This window comes from Miscanthus floridulus, chromosome 10 (genome assembly GCF_019320115.1).
Source record: "Miscanthus floridulus cultivar M001 chromosome 10, ASM1932011v1, whole genome shotgun sequence".
Taxonomy (NCBI): Eukaryota; Viridiplantae; Streptophyta; class Magnoliopsida; order Poales; family Poaceae; genus Miscanthus; species Miscanthus floridulus.
Genome location: NC_089589.1, coordinates 33,272,610 through 33,290,962, shown reverse-complemented (window position 1 = coordinate 33,290,962; position 18,353 = coordinate 33,272,610). Strand labels below are relative to the sequence as shown.

Here is an 18,353-nt window from a genome sequence, read left to right as displayed (position 1 = left end):
AATCCAAAAACATCCAGAACTTTTCCATAAAACAACTGAGGTTCTTATTCAAAACACAACTTATACAACCGAACTCAACTAACATTACTCTATTCTATATTGACGCTAGAAACTCTGGAAACTTTTCTAACAAGTAATCTTTTGATTCTCAAGTAGCTTCCTCTTCTGAATGTTGATTCCATTGTATTTTATAGAACTTGATTGTCCGTCTTCGAGTAACACGATCTTTCTGATCCAGCACTCGGATAGGATATTCGGAGTAAGTTAAATCCGGTTCTAGTTCCACTCCTTCAACTTCAACATTTTGTTCAGGCACTCGGAGACACTTCTTCAATTGAGAAACATGGAACACATCATGCACAGCTGTGAGTTGTTCAGGTAATTTCAAGCGATATGCCACTTTTCCATACCTCTCCAAAATTTGATATGGTCCAATGTATCGGGGTGCCAACTTTCCTTTAACACCAAAACGGTTAACTCCCTTCATTGGTGATACTTTCAGATATACAAAATCTCCTTTGTTGAATACCAATGGTCTCCGTCGTCTATCTGCATAACTCTTTTGGCGGGACTGAGCTATCTTCAGATTATCCTGTATTTGCCTAACCTTGTCTTCTGTTTCTTTTACAAGGTCAACTCCAAAGAATCTTCTCTCTCCTGGCTCAGACCAACTCAATGATGTTCTGCATCTACGACCATAGAGTGCTTCAAATGGAGCCATTCTAATGCTTTCCTGATAACTATTGTTGTATGAGAACTCGGCCAAAGGTAAGCACTCATCCCACTTATTGGAATAGTTAAGGACACAACATCTTAACATGTCTTCAAGTACTTGATTAACTCTTTCAGTCTATCCATCAGTCTGCAGATGATAAGCTGTACTATACAGAAGTTTGGTACCTAACGAAGCATGTAAGTGTTTCCAAAAGCTGGAGACAAACTGTGTACCCCTATCTGACACTATAGTCTTGGGTACTCCATGGAGACTCATGATTCTTGCCAAATACATCTTGGCATATTGGATCGTAGGATATATTGTCTTGACTGGAAGAAAATGTGCTGACTTAGTGAGTCGATCTACAATAACCCATACTGAGTCAAATCCCTTTGATGTCTTGGGTAGACCAACAATAAAATCCATACTGACGTCCTCCCACTTCCAAGATGGAATAGGTAATGGTTGTAATTCACCAGCAGACCTCAAATGTATAGCTTTCACCTTTTGACAAGTATCACACTTTGCTATATATCTAGCAATCTCTATTTTCATTTTAGTCCACCAGAATCTTTGCTTCAAATCATGGTACATCTTGTTGCTTCCTGGATGGATAGATAACCTAGTAGCATGTGCCTCATCTAGAATTGACTGCCGCAACTCAGGAACTTTTGGTACCACCAGGCGATCCTTGAACCATAACACATCTTCATCATCTATACTAAAACATTCTGCTTTTCCATCCCTGACTCTTTCCTTGATATGGGATACACCCTTGTTTTCCTTTTGAGCAGCAATAACTTGATCTCGAATAGTAGCTTCAACAATTATGTTGGTCAAACTTTCTTGTTGAATTACTTCTGCATTCAACTTTTCCATTTCTTGACATAAATTCAAACTCATTGTTCTCACTATCAAACAATTGCAACAACTTTTGCGACTGAGAGCATCTGCAACTATATTTGCTTTACCAGGGTGATAATGTACTTCCAAATCGTAATCCTTAATTAGTTCTAACCATCTTCTTTGTCGCATGTTCAACTCTGACTGAGTAAAGATATACTTTAAGCTCTTGTGGTCGGTATATATATGGCATGTATTACCAAGCAGGTAATGCCGCCAAATCTTCAGAGCATGAACCACAGCTGCTAACTCCAAATCATGAGTAGGATAGTGTTCTTCATGTTGCTTAAGTTGCCTAGACGCATAGGCAATGACTTGGCCTTCTTGCATCAACACACATCCAATACCAATACCTGAAGCATCACAGTAGACGTCAAACGGCTTCTCGATATCAGGTTGGGCTAATACTGGTGCAGTGGTTAACAGTCTCTTCAAAGTCTGGAAAGCCCTCTCACAATCAGATGACTAGACAAACTTAACTTGGTTCTTCAATAATTCAGTTATGGACTTTGATATTTTTGAGAAATCTGGAATAAACCGACGGTAATACCCCGCCAATCCCAGAAAACTCCGAACTTGATGAACTGTGGCTGGCGGTTTCCAATCAAGCACATCCTTCACTTTGCTAGGATCAACTGCAACTCCTTCGGCTGACAAGACATGTCCAAGAAATTGCACTTCCTTAAGCCAAAAATCACACTTGCTGAACTTGGCATACAATTGATGTTCTCTTAAACGAGTCAGAACAATTCTGAGGTGTTCTGCATGTTCTGTCTTATTCTTGGAATATACTAGTATATCATCTATAAATACCACTATAAACTTGTCTAGCTCAGGCATGAATACTGAGTTCATCAGATACATGAAATGAGCGGGAGCATTTGTCAAACCAAAAGACATCACCAAGTATTCATATAATCCGTATCTTGTGGTAAATGCCGTTTTGGGAATATCTTCAGGCTTTATCTTAATTTGGTGATACCCTGATCTCAAATCTATCTTGGAGAAAACTTTGGCTCCGGCCAACTGATCAAAAATCAAATCTATCCGAGGTAATGGATACTTATTCTTGATGGTCACTTCATTCAACGGACGATAGTCAACACATAACCTCAGGGTCTCATCTTTCTTTTTCACAAAAATTGCCGGACATCCCCAAGGTGAGGAACTAGGTTGGATAAACCCTTTCTCAATCAATTCTTGTAACTGAGTCTTTAACTCGGCCAATTCCTTAGGTGGCATCCTATAAGCTCTCCGAGAAATCGGGGCTGTTCCAGGTTGTAACTCTATATTGAACTGTACATCCCTATCGGGTGGTAGACCGGGTAAATCTTCAGGAAACACATCCGGAAATTCACACACTACCGGAATATCTTTAATCTCTTTGACAGCAGTTGCACAAATCTTGCTCACTGATCTTCTTAAGGTTGGAAGTTGGATGAGAAGTTGAGAATTACTATCAGGCAAATTTACTCTTAAGGTCCTATTCAAAGCATCTATAACAGCCTTATGCTGATACATCCAATTCATTCCCAAAATTACATCTATATCCTGATCCTTAAGGATAATCATGGTAGTGGGAAAAATATACCCACCCAGGTTTATGGGTACCTGGTATACCATTTCCTTAGTACATAGACGTCCCCCGGGCGACTGTATAAAGAAACTTTCCTTTGTTGCCCCAATTGAAATTTCATGCTTCATGACAAATGTTCTATTGATGAATGAATGCGATGCGCCAGAATCAAAAAGTATAACTGCAGGGTGATTGGCAACAGGAAACATACCCATCATCACTGGCTCCCCCTCCGGAATTTCTCCAGCTTGAATATAGAACACCCGTCCGGTCTTCCTCTCATCTTTGCCCTTCTTAGCATTCTGATTGTGGTTCTTGTTTGGTGCCTGACCCTGTTGTTGATTGGCAGGGGTCTTCTGATAATTTTGATTAGCCTGCCTAGGATATGGACATTCCCTGGAGAAATGACCAGTCCTTCCACAATTGTAATATGGATAGTTGTGACCCTGTGACGTTGGAGCATTACCACCAGGAGCATTGGTTGACTGTGAGTTCGGATAGGTTATAGCAGGACGGACATTTGACTGTTGCCCGGTTTGGAACTGTGGCGGACAATAAGGAGGACGATAATGGTTTACTGGATGATAAATCACTCTCTGCCTCTTTTGGTTTCCACCAAAAGGTCCAGACGGCACATTCTTTTTCTTCTTGAGCTCCTTATGCTGCCGATACTTTGCCTCTGAAGCAATTGCAATATTTACTGCCTCATGATAAGTGATATTGGTACAAGCTGTCATCATTGTCTGCAGTTTGGTATTCAGACCTCTCATGAACCATTTCTTTTTCTTGGCATCCGTATTGACATGTTCAGATGCATACTGCGATAGATGATTGAATCTTCCCACATACTGCATCACTGTTTGATCCCTTTGCCTCACAGCAAGGAATTCATCCAGCTTCATAGCCATCACACCTTCCGGGATATAATGGGCTCTGAAAGCAGTGCGAAATTCTGTCCAAGTTAACGGAACGCCTGCGGGTTGCATGGCCATCAGATTTGCATACCAAGCACCAGCTGCACCTCTAAGTTGCTGGGCAGCAAACACCGGTTTCTGAAACTCTATGCAGTGAATAAGATCAAATTTTTGCTCCATGGTCCTAAGCCAGTCATCAGCCTCTAGTGGTTCATCTGCCTTGGTGAACACCGGGGGTTTTATATCCGTGAAATCCACATAGGTAGCCTCATGCCTATTATGATTGCGGCCACGGTTTCCATGCATCTGATTTTGATTACTTTGAGCCATCTCATGAAGCAAATGAGAATTTTCCACAGTCACATTGACTAATGCAGCGATAGCATCAGCCAGATTGGTCGGCATTGGTGGTGGGTTGGGGATATCATCATCATCTTGTGAAGTACCAGGAATATGCGATCCCCGCGTACGACGCATCTGTTCATAACAAACCAAACTTTATTCACAAGTCTTTATTCAAAGATCAAAGAGCTTACTACCCGCATTACATCGATGCCACTTATTTAAACACAAGAACACATCTAAACAAGACTACTAGCTTAACTAGATCTTCTATTACACAACTCTACTCCTTTCCCTGAGCACTTCAAACTTCAGGCTCGGTATCCATTCCGGAAATATTACCACCTTCATTATCACTTTCATCTATCATTACTACTTCTTCAGGATCTTCTTCTTCTTCCTCTTCTGATTCACTTTCATCGGCAAGGATGACACCTGGGTCCATGGCATCAGCTTGAGGCTCATGATTCAGGTTTAGTAGATTGCTAAGCCTATGAACTTCCTCATGTAGATAGGTATTATGTTCTTCTAAATCTTCTACATAGAATTCTAACTCATGAGTTCTAGTTCTAGCTACATTTTCCCTCTGCCAAGCTTCATTTCATCCCTCCACCGTATGAACTAACATGCTTTCACAGTTCCTGTGTGCGGTGGTGAGACGCCTCAATTGATCCTATAATTCTCCTACCTGTATAGCATCCAAAGCCCTATCTCTAGTAGCTTGCGCTAACTCTACAGAAATTCTCTGTATCACCGCCTGGGGATCAGGCCTAGAACTGCTACTGCTAGCACCATCGTTTCTAGGGGCAAGTTGGTGATGAGGAACTCCTTTGGGTCTAGTGGACTTTTGGGGCGTCATCTTGGCACGAGCCATACTGTAGGAAACTAATTTAATCCAAGTAAGACCATTTGATCAAAGTCTAAAGAGCAGCTATAATGGATTACATTACTCAAACCAGTCTCACTACTCACTCCAGACTCAGAGGTGAAGGAAGTAACGAGTGAATTAATAATGATGCATGAATCGTTCTTACGAACAAAAACATCAAAGTTAATAATGCACATAAATAACATTTATTTTATATAGGGCATAGTAATATTACTACTCCACCACTCAAGACCCTTTTAATCAAATAAGGAATGGTGAGAAAGAAATAAGATAAGTCAGAAGCAATTTGGACCAAATTAGCAAGTTAAATTTAGTCATCCCAATCATTTTGAAGTTTTTGTAAAACAATACAACAAAAACCTTGTAACGATCGCTCTGATACCATTCTGTGGCAGAACCTCCTAAATTATAGGACCCACATGCACCTGTCACTGTCCAACGACCTCTGACGACTATGCATATGTTCCTAGTAACTTAAGAAGACTGTCGGGTGTCCCCGTGGAACCCCGAATCATCCACGATTTCCGAGCAGGATCACGTTACAGAGTCATTGCAGTATTACAACATTTATTCAAATATCAAAACCAGAGTAAACACAGCGGAAGTCTTACGATAATATAGTTTACAAACCAGTTGTTTCAAACCTTACAAACTAAGTTCGATAATTATTACAAACCATAGTAGTAGTGGAGTGGCATAATTAACATAAACTTATCACACAAAATAAACATCCTGCCCAAGGATCACACATTTACTTCTCATCGTCAGAACGAACGATAGTCATGCAGCACGATCCAAAACAGATCTGCTCATGAGGCTCACCTGCAACAAGGGTCAACGAACCCTGAGTACAAAAGTACTCAACAAGACTTAACCGAAATAAAACTGATAGAACTCAGGAATGCAGGCTCAGGGATTCAAGGTATGGCTTCCGCAATAATCAAAGTTCTTTTGCGTAAAAGCTCTTTAACAAAAGTCTTTATATAGAAAGCTTCATAAAATCATATACAAAGCTGACACGATCCATACTGATATCATGAAACTTCATATCCAACACCTTCACAAGCCTTATTCAAGTTCTAGTTATTAATGCTACGATGATGAACAGTGAGTTGAGTCTCCATAACCGAGGAGCAACGACGATTCGAACCGATTAAGCCCAGCTGGGGATTCCAGACCACACGACATATGCAAGTCCCCGACTCACATATATCAACCTACCCTCGGATCCTCTAAAGCAAGAATGGGTCCGCGCCACCCGAGAATACAGTACTCCACCAATCCAGCCCATAGCCACGTGGGTACACGCTATTCCCGCCATCTCTCCACTCCCAGTGCGCGAGTAGCCATTCTCGTAATAGAATCGCCAAGTTCAGGCTTACCGGAGTATGTGGTTAGTACTACAAATTCTCACCTCATGCAATTCAACAACGGACGTGCCTTAATCGACACAGGCGGAAAGACCCCGCTCACAAGACCTCCATGTCTTGTGGCTCACACTCATCGAGTCCGCCCGGTATAGATTTATTACTCCACATTCCCATATCACATGCTAACATAATTAACCAATGTTCTATTTAAAACTTGCAGGTGACAGGTAATCACCTGACTTTCATCGTTCTATGCATAGCTAAGCAAGACTAGGCATATACGAGTTTAAAACTGGTAATATGGTAAATATGGAATAACAAGGGTGGTAATACACCAATTAGGCTCTTACTTAACTCCTAATCACTTAATGCAGTAACGGAAAGCAAAAGCGAAATTAATTTATAAAACACAAGGTAGGGTTGTATGCATCCGGGGCTTGCCTTCGTTGACGGAAAAGTCTGGCTCCTGCGACGTTTCACACGTATTCGATGCAACCTCAACAGACGGATTAACCTCCTCCACAACTTGATTAACTACCACGTGTTCACCTTCGTTCACTACACGTAGTAACAATGCCATGTTTAACATGATGCGAGATACAAAATATGATGCTCGATGATGGATGTCAATTAACAACTAATTAAACATATTCATAAAACTTATTTCAATTGAACTCAAAATTTTTGTAAAGGTTCATCACATGATAACTAAGTGGCAAAACAATTTTCATAATTTTTTTGGATAATTAATTAAGCCTAGAAAAATCATGGAAACTTATTTATTAATTAATTGAGCAATTTTTTTCACATTCAAAAATTACTGAAAAGTAACATTTAATATTTTTCCTAAATAATATACATCACAGAGAGGTCACACAAAAATTTTCATAATTTTTGGAGCTCTAAATAAATCTACACAAAAATAACAAATTACAGCACTATTCAATCATTTCTGAAAAAGGAAAAATTCCAATTTGAACTCACCCGATCACAAACAACTCGGAAAAGAACCTGGAGCTCATACAAACAACTCGGAAAAGAACCTGGAGCTCACACAAAACAACTCGGAAAAGAACCTGGAGCTCACAAAAACAACTCGGAAAAGAACCTGGAGCTCACAAAAACAACTCGGAAAAGAACCTGGAGCTCACAAAAACAACTCGGAAAAGAACCAGGAGCTCACAAAAACAACTCGGAAAAGAACCTGGAGCTCACACAAAAACAACTCGGAAAAGAACCTAGAGCTCGCAAAAACAACTCGGAAAAGAACCTGGAGCTCACACAAACAACTCGGAAAAGAACCTGGAGCTCACAAAAACAACTCGGAAAAGAACCTGGAGCTCATCCCGAACGCACTAGAGCATAAAGCTAGATCGAAAGAACAACGAATGAGTGGTTCGACGTGCACAGGAAGCACCAGTAGCTTACCCTAAACTCGATGGAGCAAAGAACAGGGCTGGAGAAGCAACGGTGAAGCAGGTCGACGATCCAAGCAACCACGGCGGATCAAAACGTCGACGGTGGCGGTGCTCCGGCGACGGAGAGCGCTGGCCACGACGGCACAAGCACGACGGTGAGGTTGTCGGCCACGAGGAAGAAAGGCGTGCACAGCGGGTTCCCAGTGGAATCAAACACCAAGACTCAGTTGGCTAGGTGCGTAAGGAGTAGGCGGAGCTGGAACAAGCTTTGCCAAAATGGTGGAGGCACTATGGTGACAGCAAACGCACGACAGAGCAGCGACTGGAAAACAGAGGAGGAGAGTGGCGAAAAACGGCGACGGTGAAGTCCTTATAGAGTGGCTCAGAAGCAAGGAGAAGCCACGCAGGAGCCTTTCCCGTGCCAACGCGAAGCCAAGGGTGGCCACCGTCGCGTCTGGAAGCAGAAGGAAGATCGTAGACGGTGAGTTGGCTTCCGCGGTTACTGTTCATCAGAATTACCAAACTACCATTCGATTTAAAAATCCAAATTACTCCCAAATTTATATAACAACTCAAAAATCTCCAAAAATAAAAGTTGTTCCAAATTTAAAGTTCTACAACTTTGCTTTTATAACCATACCCAAATTTGGTCTACATTTTGAAATGCAAATTTGAATTCAAAAAGGGAACATTTAAAGAATCTCGCCTTTTCAAATTACTTCAAATTTTTCTAAATAACTTTGAAAACTCCAAAAACAAACTTTGTATAACTTGACAAGCTCTACACTTTTGCTTTTAGGCTCAACCCCAAAATATGCTTAGATTTTGAAATGAGTTTTTCAGGGTAGGCTTTAAATACTGAAAAATTATGGTTTTCTTGAAAATTCAAAATCCAAACCAAATTTTTAACTCAATTCAAACCATACAAGGCAACACTCATAACATAAATGTAAACTTGTTTTAGTGAATGCATATCAAAGTTTTCCATATGACCAAATGCTTTGCAATGCATATGATGACATGTCCTGTTTTAGTATTTAAACACCCGAGGTGTTACAGGTTGCCTCCATCTCCTCCTTCTCATGTCCCTCATCGAGCTATCCTTGGTGAAAGTCATCTAACATGTCTGCTACCCCGGCATCAGCATCAAAAGCCTCCACTCGTGGTCTCACCACCTCCTCTCTAATATGATGGGCTTCACCATGGTGGACCCACCGGGTGTAGTCCGGCGTAAATCCATGCTTCACAAGATGTTTACCCATTTTCACCTTGTTTACCCTTCTCCTATTTTCACATTTGCTGCAGGGACACAAAACTAGGCAATGTCCTTTAGCAGCCTTGCCAAATGCACTGTTCAAGAAAGCATCGGTCTTGTTCATCCATTCCGTGGTGTAATCACTCTAACTTCTCCAGCCCATGTACATCTACTGACGGTCATCCATCCTCTAACATATGTATCAGCGAGTAATGTAACCATCAATTACATCTACATGGTGTTCCTACTGTCTAATAGGTGAGGATATGTCCTAATCCCACCCGCAGATGCGTAGATGAGGTTAGTTTCCATGCTCTACTCCTATTCGAGACAGAATTTTGGCAACACATCCCCGTTGTTCTCTAGATACACGTCCTGCCAAAGAAGAGTGTGTATCTAGAGAACAACAGGGAGGTGATGCCGAAACTCTGTCTCGGACCGGAGTAGACCATGGAAACTAACCCAGCTACGCATCCGCGGGCTGTCCAAAAAACATGAACAATCCGAAACAGATACGGTCATAGATATGCAAAGATCTGCATACCTACAACCGTATCTCTTTCGAACGGGAGACGCCTAACTGGGTTACACGATCTACGACCATGATACGGAAAGAGGGGTTATACCTAGGGTGGCGGCGGAGTCAGGCTAGCGGGGCCATGGTGGGTCGGTGTAGTGGCGAGGCGACACGGTGTAGGCAGACCAGCACGGCGACGGGAACTCGGACTCTGCTCCGATGGGCTCTTCTCTACAAAAATATAACAAAATACTATCATTTAAAAAAATCGGTAGAACCTCCCCTGCACGGTGAGGTTTCCAAAACCTGCAAAAAACAATGGCACGATGGCCGACAAGCACATGTCTCAATAGAAGCCATGTAGTTTGGATATCAATCTATGCAGAAGAATATATCCAAGTAGTACCACTACTTCTACTACTACTTCCACTATTGCTACTAATACTACTACCACTATTGCTACTACTACTACCACTAGTTCTACTACTACTACTACCACTAGCACTACTACTACAACTAATACTACTACAACTATCACTACCACGACAACAACAAGAGAGAGGGCATACCTGACGGGCGCTGAGGGTAGGGGCGGGCGGCGTCGGGGTCGGGGTCGGGGTCGCCGGAGTCGAGAACGGGGTCGGGCACGGGCGGCGTCGAGGCGGGCGGTCCACGGGGCGCGGCCGGGGGCAGGGCCGGCTCCTCGGCATTGGCGGGCCGGCGTGGGCGAGCTGGCTTGTAAGCATCGTACGTGACAACGTACACAAAATCTTCTAAAATTTTTATCATAGCCTCCACATACGATATCACGACATCTCAACAAGTTTCATGATTTTTGGACTTCGTTTGCTTTTTATAGAATTTAAAAACACTTCGCACGCAAGTTCGCGATCATGTTTCGTGAACAAGATGTCCGAAATTTCAGGTGCGTTCCTGGATACGGCCTCACACTACACTCACTAACATGACTATCAATTTTTGAATCATTAAATTCCATTATTCGTACCACGTGCAGTTCAAATTTATATTTTTCGAAAAAATTCAAGTAAACGAAATAAAGTAACTAAATATATCAAAAAGCCACAAAAAATCCCCAAATTCTAACGAGGAGTTTCTGGTGCTTTAAAAGGGCTGCACAAAAAAATTTAAGGCCAAAAATAAAAAAATAAAAAAACTTTGTCGAGCGCCGGGGCATAGCACTCGGCAAAGGGGTGTTTGCCGAGTGCCAAGAATAAGGCGCTCGGCGAAGAGAATTTTTTTATTTTTTTTAGAAATTTCCTCTTTGCTGAGTGCCTCCACAGGGGCACTCGACAAAGTATTTTCAAAAAAAAAATACTTTACCGAGTGTCAGATCTGGGACACTCAGCAAAGACATTTCAAAAAAAAATTAAATCTTTGCCGAGTGCCGTGTCAGGGGCACTCGGCAAAGTATTTTCCAAAAAAAACTTTGTCGAGTGCCTAACAGCAGGCACTCGGCAAAGAAGGACGTGGCCGAACACCGTTACGCGGGGCAGCCTATGCCGAGTGCCGCGCTTTTACCGAGAGTCTGGCACTCAGCAAAGAAGTCCTTTGCTGAGTGCCCTTTTTTGCCGAGTGCAATCCTTTGTCGAGTGCCTGATTTTTGACACTCGGCAAAACAGTTTACACTCGGCAAAGGCTCTGTTTCCAGTAGTGCGCCGCCGCCGTGGACCTGCGCGCTGCGGGCGTGCGCGTCTCGTCGTTCGTGCCATGCCGCGAGGCGGCCATCAGGCTCACGGCGGAGCCCGACACCGACGACATCTACGCCAGGATACGCCTCGTCCCGCTCCGCCCCTGGGAGCCGATGGCGGACGTGGGCGACGCCCTGATGAAGAGCGACGGGAGCAGCAGGGGCAGCGGCGCCGGGGACGGCAACGGCCAGCAGCAGCAGCAGCTGGCGCAACGGTAGCCCAGTCCGCTGTCTTTCGCCAAGACGCCGACGCATGCATGCGTGTGTGCGGCGTCCACCTGGACCCGGAGGTGCCACGTCGGTTAAAAATTGAAACAAATGGGGTATGGGCTAGGAATACGTCACTAACAAAGATTATGGACCCAAAAACCCACTTTTAGAGTTGATGGACCTAAGTAAAACTAGAGCGTAAGTTGATGGACCACCCATGCATTTAACTTAAAAAACAAAATAGTTAGATAAAAAGTATCAACATGATAACGTATGCAGTAACTATATATAATGTGGCAGCCCGGGTAAGTTACGAGGCTCACAACACATGCAAGCATCTGACGAAGGGACAATATTTCTAGCAGATCACCGTATCTTGACATTTGAAATTCAGGACAAATACATGCATTTAGCAACGTACACAAAGCGATATACAAAGATCGTACTGAAAAGCTGCCATATTCAACATTATTATAGAAATCTGCACAAGATCACAAGGCCACCTCAGGTTCTTAGATTTCCATCAAAGGGAAGTACCAACAATTTTAACTTTTCACTCAAGGAAATTGATAGTATTTATTTCTGATTTCTCATTCGTTTACCAAAATAACAGTTTTTCATGATTGATTCTGGGCAAGGTTCAGAAAAGAGCTACCGGTACTATCACGACGCTAGCAAGTTATTGTTAGAAACCAACTAGAAAGAGTGAAATTTTTTGTGCTTCCTTGTCAAGAACATGAACATTTAAGACTACTTATATCTTTAAACCTAAACTAACTCTGCATTCACACAATCACACTAGAAATGCAACAATAACACAATATGAAAACGCTATACTTGAAGACATTCCACAATTACGAGCTGCAGCTAAATCATTTGCAACAGATGAAGGAAAAACAGTGTGATAAATATAAAAGAGATCTCTATGACTTATTTGTAGCACATTGGTCGTGGGCACCTATTATCTTCACATTTATAGATTTTTGGCATTAGCGTAACCAAGCTTTATAGTGATATTGCGCTCCAGTTCATTCTTGAAACGAACAGTCTGCAAATCCGAAGGAAACGATCAACTCAGACATAATATGAAACAAATATATCTCCACTCTCCGGATACAGAATCAAATGTAAATTATTACTGTACATGTAAAAGGAACAAACAGACATGCATGTGATGACTCAATGGTATCAATATTAGTTATTACCTGTACACCTGAGATTGCTTTGACAACTGTAGACTTCCCATGGGCCACATGCCCAATGGTACTTCCAAAGAGATATTTTACTTAGAATATGCACATAAACCTAGGATATTACAGCAGCAGTTTTTTCCTTCACGCAAGAAGGGCGGGCCTGGTGCAAGCGGTAGAGTCTTACCGCCTATGACCAGAAGGTCCCGGGTTCGAGTCGTGGTCTCCTCGCATTGCACAGGCGAGGGTAAGGCTTGCCACTGACACCCTTCCCCAGACCCCGCACAGAGCGGGAGCTCTCTGCACTGGGTACGTCCAAGAAAAATAAGACTGAAGATAGACAAGCAAGATATTTTATCCAGAAGTCTGAGTAAAAAAATCAGATTCCACAGCCCAAGTAAGATTCCAATGAGCAGATGTAACATCCTATTATGTACGACAGCAGTAATTAGAAAAACATCACTCATCACCTTTTCTTTCAAGAATCATGGCAAACCAATTTCAGTATAGAAGGTTAGGATTTCCTCCATCTTATCCTCTTCACGGCACGCAAGGGCATTATTCGCCATGTGTACTCTAACCAACAACAATCCAGGGATCCAAGCAGTCTAGATTGGTATAAATCTACAATCCAGAATATTATAATCCTATTCATAATCTAGATTACTATAATCAAGGAAGATCCAAACAGGGCCCCGCCTTATAGGCACATACTGGTACTGCAACACTAATGCCAATACAACGCTACAAAAACTGTCTTATAAAAAAGACGCTACAAAAACAACAGCATAAGCAATGCATTACCGATGTTGATCGTCGCCTGGCGTGAAATCACCCTTCGACTCTGTTTGAGTAACACTGGGCCCTGAAAATAAAAAAAGATGAAAAGTCAGTACAGAGATCGCTCTACCTGTCAACAGAGAAACAAGAGGCAATTCGGGGACAGAGCTACAATGTGTCAGTAAGAACATAGAACTTGTGATCAATTGCTTCTACAGCCACAACAGTGACCAAACTACCAACAGCAGCTGGAAGCCTGGAACAACAACATATATAACCATCGGCAATTCATCATCATCGCAACCAATCCTAAACACCGCATCGCCTCCGACAGTTCCCACCACTGCGGCGATGACACCCTCCCAAAATCAAATCATAATAACGAACGAAATTAACCCATCCAGGTACCGCAACGACAACGAGGAACCAGAATCACACGCCGCCCACAGCGGTTCACAGCGGCGGCGAGGTCCCAACGGGAGGGTGAGGTCGGGTGGGGTCCACGACGAGGCTCACCTGGGGCGGTCGCGGTCGCGGACGGGGCCTGTAGGCCGTAAGCGGATGCGGAGGCGGTGGCGGTGGTGGCGCCGCGAGTCAGGGACGGCGAGGCGGAGGAGGATGAAGGCTCGGCTGGGGTGGTGGGCTTGGACGGCGAGGTGGCGATGGCTGGGGTTTTAGTAGGGCTGGGCGGTTGCGTCGCCGCGGTGACGGCTGGTGCGGCGGGCGCCGGGGGCGGGCTGGCGGCGTGCGGCGAATCGGGTGGTGTGGACGTGTCGGGGTCTGGGTCTGCTCCGACAGGTGGGCTCATCTGGACGACTCGAGGTGGTGGCCTTGCTGCGGGGCCGCTGATTGGTGATGAATGTGTGCGCTTGAAAGTTGAAAGTTGAAATTGAAAGTCATCAGGACTTGTTTAGATTGAGGTTAGGAATCAGTATTTGGCACTATAGTATTTTCGTTTGTATTTGACAATTATTATCCAATCATGGCCTAACTAGGCTCAAAAGATTCGTCTCGTAATTTACCATCAAACTGTGTAATTAGTTATTTTTTATCTACATTTAATACTCCATACATGTATCCAAAAATTTGATGTGATGAAAAGAGAGTGAAAAAACTTGCAATCTAAACGAGGCCCAGGTGAAATGAAAAATACGAAACCGGGGGGTCACGTGGCCGTTTTTATGTGCCGCGGGTTGCTTGAGCGTCAAGTTGGGTTGCACAGCTCTGATACGAGTATACAATTGTCCGTGCGATTATATTACCATAAAAAAATTCCGTAGGCTGATGTGTGGGCCACCCTTATACCAAGCATAGTACATACGGGCGTGGTCTCCAGGTCGAGCTGCACGTTGTGCCGGCGGCGGTGCCTTACGCTGGGCCAAGTCTCTAGTACCGTTGCCGATTGAGTTTGGTTTCAGCTGGCAGGCTGTTCCTTAAGCCCATATATAGGCTGGCTAGGGGAAAGAAGGGGATTTATGTATCTATTTATATCTATACTATAAATAAAAGAGCAAAGGAATTGAGAATAACTTTTCACCCAAAATTTTCTTATCCACCTCACATGAGAACCATCGGATGAGCTGGGTCTTTAAATCTAACGGTATAAATTAATCTTACTGAACCATCGGGCGCTCCGGCCTCAGCACCTGGTAAGACCCGCACAACCTTACCCTCCTCCGCTCACCCACGCCGCTGTGATCCAATCGGGGTACGATTCGAGTGACTTTTTTTTTCATGACGGGATGTCTACCTGGATGATCATCTTTGCACTTGTCCTTTTCTTGTCTGCATGGTCATGGAGGAGTCACCAAAATTTATGGGAAATCAGCTATCATATATTCGTAATAGTTTAATTTCTTATGGCCATCAATTGTCTCCTTCGATTTTAAGATGCATCAATGGATAAAATGCCATTGTGAGTAACTAAGCTTGCATATTTATATGCTTCAAGAGGAGTAATTTCTATTGTCATGAATGATTCAAGTTCCTGACTTTTTTTTTCTGCATGTTGCAGACACTAGCTGATGGAGGGAAAGTCAAACGGAAGCATGAAAAACCATTGGCTAGATAGGCAAGGACTACAAGCAATCAAGTAAGTTTTCTCTTGTTTATCAGGGACTATTCAGTTATCAATTATTATTTAAATAAGATTACATCTATATCTTTTTTCTCAGAAGTATTGAGAATTTTTAAGGTATGTCGCAAATCATTTTTAGAAACAATGAAGATGTTTTGTTTAGGGGACCTGGAAGGTGCCAAAGTGCAAGATCCTTTGAGTACTGTCTATGTGAGATGTCAAATATTTGATTCGTTGTATATGTCCTATGCAACGTTTGCTCTTGCAAATCAATTTATCAATCCAATTTGGTCTGATGAAGCGTGAGGATTTAGGTATGCCTTACTATATTTAAATTGGTTTGTACTGTTGTGTCCATTTTTTAAATTCAGTTTGAGGGTGACCATTTCATCAGAAGGCATGCCAAGTTGTTTTTTCAAACCAATAAAGAGTCCATGTAGCTATATATCTTAGATTACCATAAAGTTATCTTTATTGCAATTGAAAGTGTTAATATTCTAAGTAGGATTAAGCATACTTGCTCTTTTCCTATGTTTCATGAACTTGGAAGGTACGTGATCATTATTTGTTGATCTAAATTTTTTATGTAAATGTCTGGTGTCGTTTGGTATTTTTAGGAACAAGCGAGAGACCATGGCTTGCGATGAGGCACATTATTGTTAATTACAAAGCATAGCCGTGTCTATTACCAAATGATGTACTTTGGAGATGAGGAAAATGGTCCTCGACATAGGGATGAATAAACCAGCGACAGAAAAGTGAAGTAGGAATGATCCAGAAGTGTAGTTCTAAAAACATAGGAGACTTCACAAAGATAACTTAAGTCTATATGGTTGATGTGGCCTCATGTACATGAATATATATATTGGATGAACACATGTTCTATCTTTGGGAATGCTAGAGTTCCAGGTTTGAGACAAGTTTATACTATGGGCGCCTATTTGTTCGCCACAATGATAATTTAAACTGTGTTTACGTGCTATGTTGGGGAGAGATGTTTTTGTCTCGGATGGTTCGCATTGTTAGGATAAAGTAAACTTAAATTTGTTCATGATTTCAATCGAGAGCAATGCATCTTTGAATTTAAACCACTAATAGATTTATGTCTTGATAACACTTATGTCTTGATAATATTTATTAGTTTGTATGTTTATTGCAAGCTCTAGCTTTGTCATTCCTCCACTGCACGTGATTTTTTTTTCGTAGACACGTGCGGCAGGCACGTGCATGTCCACTAGTCCTACAAAAGAAAGGTTTTCCACTTTAAGCTTATCTTCTTTTTAGTATAACCGGCAGCTCTCTTGCTTGGTTTATTTAAAAAAAAAGTTTTTACACTATTCTTCGGTTCACCTCAGATCCAGTTCAGATAAAGCCAAACCCAAGCCAAGGAAACAAACATGCATAAACCAGTTACGGACCAAAAACATCTTGGCCCAAATAACATTAAAAAAATCTGTTCAATGCAGGTATTGCTTCAAAACAAGTAGTAGTAGTGAATAGTGATTAATAATGTCATTTCTAATTGATTTATCTTTTCACTTGAGATATAACTTTTGTACTATAATTTTTAATTCAGACATGTCTTATTGCAGATTTTTCTCTTAAAAGTACCATCTTGAGTTTTGTTTGTCGTTCTATAACTTTCGTTCATGATATATATTCCTACCGTCCCAAAAAGCATGTAAATCTCACTTTCAAGGCTAGTTTAGACATTTAGGGTGCGTTTGGTTAGAGGACGAAGTTGGATGGGATATGGTGATCCATGGATATTGGGATAAGGATATCCATGATGCATATTTGGTTGGATGGATGTGATAAACTATTTTTCTGTTTGGTTGGATGGATGAAAATAGATAGGATAAGAATAGTTCACTAATTATATCTATTATTTTAAAATAATAACAACTAATTAGACACCGATAAATATGCACTAATACTAATTTTGTCATGATAATCACTAATTTAGACTAAATTATGTTAATTAGCACCACTAATATCCTAATTAGCACACGAAACATGCACTAATCAACGTATTAGCACTTATTAAAACTAATCCTGCCATCATAATTACTAAGTAATAATATAACATGCTAATAATTCTTAATTTATTTACTAATAACAGAGATTAGAAGACATGGATAAGCTAGTCCACGAGATTTTTACGAACCAGAAAATCTAGCATCTTGTGGTATATTCCCTATCTAGGAATTTCCTCATCCCAATGATCCAGCAAACCAAACACTATCAATGCATGGATGGTCCCATCCCATCCATGTAAATCCAACCAAACACATCATTAGTGGATGTGTGAAATTACGTACATGCCCCTCCTATATCCATCCTCCCATGCGCTAGAACTCAAAAGCAATCTACAATGTTCCTTGAAAGTACAACATGGGGTGAGTTAGTTTTCCAAAGACATGCATTGTTTTATGGTGGGGTCCACCTGAAAGATGACCTAAACTCTACGATTACATTAATTTTGGAAC

The 18,353-nt window shown here is 41.9% G+C and overlaps 1 pseudogene; it reads right to left on the bottom strand.

The window, feature by feature from the left end:
• LOC136488371 (eukaryotic translation initiation factor 2 subunit gamma-like) overlaps positions 1-14,595 on the bottom strand; it is a 28,169-nt pseudogene extending 13,574 nt beyond the window's left edge.
• Between the last annotated feature and the right edge of the window lie 3,758 nt (positions 14,596-18,353).